Consider the following 5112-nt stretch of genomic DNA (forward strand, 5'->3'; position numbering starts at 1 on the left):
AAGGGTCGGGTGCCCATCACACCTTAGAAAGGTCGGGGTGTGACACATATACGCGGGGCTGGGTGGCACCTGAAGTAGATGCTGCCCCTCTGCCTCTACCTCGGCCAGCTGTCATCTGGGAGCTTGCCCTACCGGGCGCGCTGACGAGGAACCAGCTGCTGAGCCTGTGGGCTGAACCCCACCTTTACCATACCGTGAGGGACAATCTCGCATCATATGCCCAGTCTGCCCACAAACATAACAGGCATCTGTGTCCTGACGACATGGCCCTGAGTGTAATTCGCGGTACCGACTACATCGTGGAACTGGAGGTCTGCCTTGACTATAATCACCCTCAAATTGGGAACCTGAAGCCCTCGAGCTCTTACCCTGTCCCTAGCGAAAGGAGCGGTCAAATCTTCTATCCAGAAATCTGGGAGGTGCGCTAGTCGCCGTCTGGCCTGACTGCCTAGAATAATTCTGCCTCGATCCCCCTCTCTACTCGCTGCTCGCTCTAATAGATCTATCCTTCTTTCTTTGCCTCCTGTCCATATCACGATCACTCCTAGATGGTTGCTGTCGCCCCTCTATGTTCTGGGCTTGGGCTTGTATACGGGAAATGTCCATCCCATCTTGCAATGAAGCCGTCAAACAATCTTTGAATAAATGTGGTCCCAAACTACTCACAAATTTGTGAACACGATCTCCCATGTCAGCCACCATAGCCGGGGCGTACCTGGCCAAACAATTAAATTGCATACTATACTCCCGGGCACTCATACTTCCTTGCTTCAAATTTAGAAATCTATCCGCCCTACCTCGGCGAATCTCGGGTGGTAAATAGTGACGAATAAAATCATCCAAAAATTCCTGCCATACAGGTGGAGGCGCATTCTCTCCTCTTGATAATACCCAATTATTATACCATAAGACTGCCACATCCTGGAGTCTATAAGGGGCCAACTCCACGGATTCAGTCTCGGAGGCATGAATAATCTTTAAAGTCCTCAACATCTCATCGATAAAGCCTTTCGGTTCCTCATCCGGCTTTGACCCAAAGAAATCCGGAGGGTTTAAAGTCATGAAGTCACGGGCTCTAGTACTGGCTCATCGATCACTCGGGCCCGTGTTTTGCCGCTGTGCCTGGGCGGCAACCAACTATGTCAATAACTGAATGGCCTTGGTCATTTGTTGACCCGAAGCAACAGGCGGAGGAATTGGAGCTGGAGCTCCTCCTTGCTCTCCCACATTAGGTGGGGTAGAGGAACTATTAGACAAGGCCTCATTATGTGATTCGCCTACTTCTATATTCATCAGAGGCTCTCTTTCTACCCGCCTCTTTGTCGTAGTCTTGCCCTTCTGGGCGGCTGTGGTCTTTCCCTTTGGCGGCATTCTTGTTATACCCTATATTTTTATACGGCGAATTATTCGCAAGCAACTCGACTCAAGTTAAACACGGGATTACTTTCGGACATGAAATAGGAATTTTTAATTTTCAATTTTAATTAGTACACAAATTGTTTATAAATTTTATTTAGTGTAGACATATTATTGGATATTAGGGATTAATTACCTATGATTAGATTATTAAGTGGAAATTAGTGATTAATTAAGATTAATTAAGTAGCTAATTAGGTAATTAAGTGGGCCCCACCGATTTAATTAAAAAAATAAAAGGATGAGTCATTAGGGAGAGGGGCACGTGTCCTAGAATGGGGCAGCATATATAATCACCCTTAACTACTAATGATTAGTCATGCACTCATTAGCAAATGCAATTAAATTGAGAGAGGAAGGAAGCAGCACATAGCCATGGCACTCACGGCAATGGCTTTGCAATTTCTATTAAATTAAGAAAGGGAGAGAAAGCAGCACATAGCCATGGCACTCACGGCCATGGCAGCTCACAGATGAGCTCCAAAGTTTGGAAGAGAAACTAAATTCAAGAAGGTGTTCTACATGTTCAAGGAGGCGGCAACTTTGGTATATAAATTAAGAAAGAAGAAGCGGTGCAATTGGTGCAAATAAGTGTAGAATTTCCTCCGATTAAATTAAGGTAAGATTTTCTTATTTTATGTTATAATTGTATTGATGATGTTGAAATGGAAGGATTAAAATTAGATTCTATTAATTTGGAAGTAAGAAATTGCATGAATCCGTTGATATTAGGAGTTGTGGTTGTTATATGGAATTATTGGGTTGAGAGGATTAAAAGTATGGTTCATGTTCGTATGTTGTTGTTCGTGTTGTTGTCGTGTTGTCGTTGATGTGGATCCTAAATTTGGAAAAAAGGAGTGTATAACGTATCGTATACAAAACGTATGATGGTTTGTTTAGTGTATAATTTTAAATGTTAATGATTTGGATTGGAAAGGGATTAAGAAAGGTTGTTGAGTTGTTTATGGGTTGGATTGTAAGGATTCTATATGAATATTGCTATTGCTGTCATCGTTGGTATTGCTGTGATAACAGGAGGTTAATTGGAAGTTCGGGTTAGGCGAGTTATATAGGGGAAATGCTGCCCGATTTCCGTTAAGTTCTTAACTAATAAAAATCCTAATCAAGAAAGTATGAATTGAAGAATGGTTCCTATAGGTAATTGGTTGCAGATTGATAAGCTAGAAAGTATAGTTTACTAACGATAGTGTTACTTTTATATTAAATAGGCTAAAGGGGCGACGAAGCGAACGAGATTACGATTAATCGTTAACAGGTATGTAAAGTTGTCCCTTCATTCTTTTGGCATGTTTTAGATATAAGTGACGAATGATATGAGCTTTGGGGTAATTCCATTCATAAGTTTCGAGTGTGATTCATGATTCCTATTCACTTCTTGATGTTAGAACTCTTGAAATGATTGAGCTTCCCTCTCAAAGTTTTCTATACGTTGGATAATAGTCGATATATATAAGCTCCTATTCTTAGAGACTCTACAATAACTAATGTCCTTGACTTCTATAAGATATTTCATATTATCTTGATACATGTCTATGATTCCAAAGGCCCTTTTAATATAATCTATAATGACATTCGAGGGATACTTGATATGATTGTCGCTATTGATACTCTGATGTTAATCTCTTCTTCTTATTCTGTTTGAGTCTTGATAATGATTTAAATTGCATATGGTTGCTCACTACTCTGCTCGTGCATGCCTCAATATGTCTTTCACCGAGTCCCGGGCCGGGTATGTTATCGTGCACAGTCTCACTGCATTGTTCACCGAGTCCCTCACTAGGGGCCGGAATATGATATATATATATATATATATATGATAGAGTTATGTTGTGTTATGGCGTTATGATGTGTTTATGGAGTTACGCTGTGTTATAGCGTTATGTTGTGTTTATGGAATTATGCTGTTGTCACGACCCAACCCCGTGGGCCGCGAGTGGTATCCTAACTGGATACCCATACTTACCTACCTGACAGAATCGGCGTACCAGACAGAATATTTCAAATAGGTGTTTACAGATTCAAGTCAATACAGATACGGCGCGCGCGAAAATATATACATATGCATACTGAAACTTTTGCATAAGCCGATGAGGCTAACAAAGCAGACGGAGTCACAAAATCGTACGCACCTACCTGAACAGATGTAACCCGTAACCCACATACATATCTACAGGCCTCTAACAGACATACAGAATCAGATGACGGGACAGGGCCCCGCTGTACCTAGAATTGTCATACATACAGAATATACAGATGTCGGAAGATATATTCCAAAAGTATTCGCTCCGGATCAAAGGAGCTCTTCAAAATAGCAGAATCTGAGTCCTAGACTGGCGGTGTATCTCCAGGTGCGTCTGTACCTGCGGGCATGTAACGCAGCCCCCGAAGAACCGGGGGTCAGTACGAAAAATGTACAGAGTATGTAAAGCGGAAATGTATCAAACATAATCATAATCTGGACCAGAAACACAGAAATATAATAGACAGAATCATAAGCCGAACAGACAGACGGAAGTATACCGGACAGAGTCATAATCCAGACGGACAGACAGAATCATGGTCCAGACTGACAGACAGAATCATAATACATACGGACAGACAGAATCACAATACATAATGACAGACAGACGTGTGCTGGACAGAATTATGCATGCAGATTGATACAGAATCATACAGAATCATACAGAGTCACGTGCTTATATAAATGCTGATAGCACATACATACAGATCCCGGCCCTGTCACGGGGGCGCGGTAAACAGAACCCGGCCCTCTTAGTACGGGACGCGGTGGACAGACAGAATCAGATAATGTGCCATCCTGGCCGCCATCCCCATACACAGATCATAATATCATACTGATATAAACAGATCCCCGCCCGCACACCGAGGGACGCGGTGAACAATGCAGAGGAATATGCACGATAACATAACCTGGCCCGGGACGCAGTGAAGGAAGCATTGAGACATCCACGAACAGATTAATGAGAAACCACACACATACAGACTCAATCAAACTGAAGTATGCCAAGCGGCGAGTCAAATCAGAGTATTCGGATGGTATTCATAATACGCGCCTATATCCTACTTGGGAAGGCACGACAGATTATCACCAGAATCATATTTTCAGATGTCAAAACCATTTTGCAAGATTTATATAAAAACAGTCATATCATGGTCAAAATGATAGTTCAGATGTTGCCTGTGAAAAACGGACAGAAAGAAGGCAATTTAGGCCATACAAGAGGTATCGGGGCTCCGTGGGCCCACCTCGGACCAACTCGAGGCGACATACATAAATGACTGATAAAAGACCTTATGAGGTCATCCATAATCATTTAGAAGTATTCCGAATCCGTTTAAGGAAAATTTCATACAAAAGTTCACTTTAAAGACATTTTATAAGGAAATGGTTTCAATCTTACTGAAGGAATTGGAGCGGATTTCCATCTCAAATTCCGAGGAACGGAGTCGTATTTAAGGCTCGCGGTCGTGCCTATCTTGTTCAGAACATGCCTAAGAATAAAGGGGAAGGCTTTACATACCTCGATTGCGCCTTACGCTCGCTTGGCTTCGATTCCAATTTCATCCAGAATCTAGAAATGGTCAAGTTTACCAATTGTCAAATTTAAGCTTCTCAATAATCCAAACTTATTACATCCTTGCCTACCGAAATTT

The sequence above is a fragment of the Lycium barbarum genome, chromosome 3 (assembly GCF_019175385.1).
Source record: "Lycium barbarum isolate Lr01 chromosome 3, ASM1917538v2, whole genome shotgun sequence".
Lineage (NCBI taxonomy): Eukaryota > Viridiplantae > Streptophyta > Magnoliopsida > Solanales > Solanaceae > Lycium > Lycium barbarum.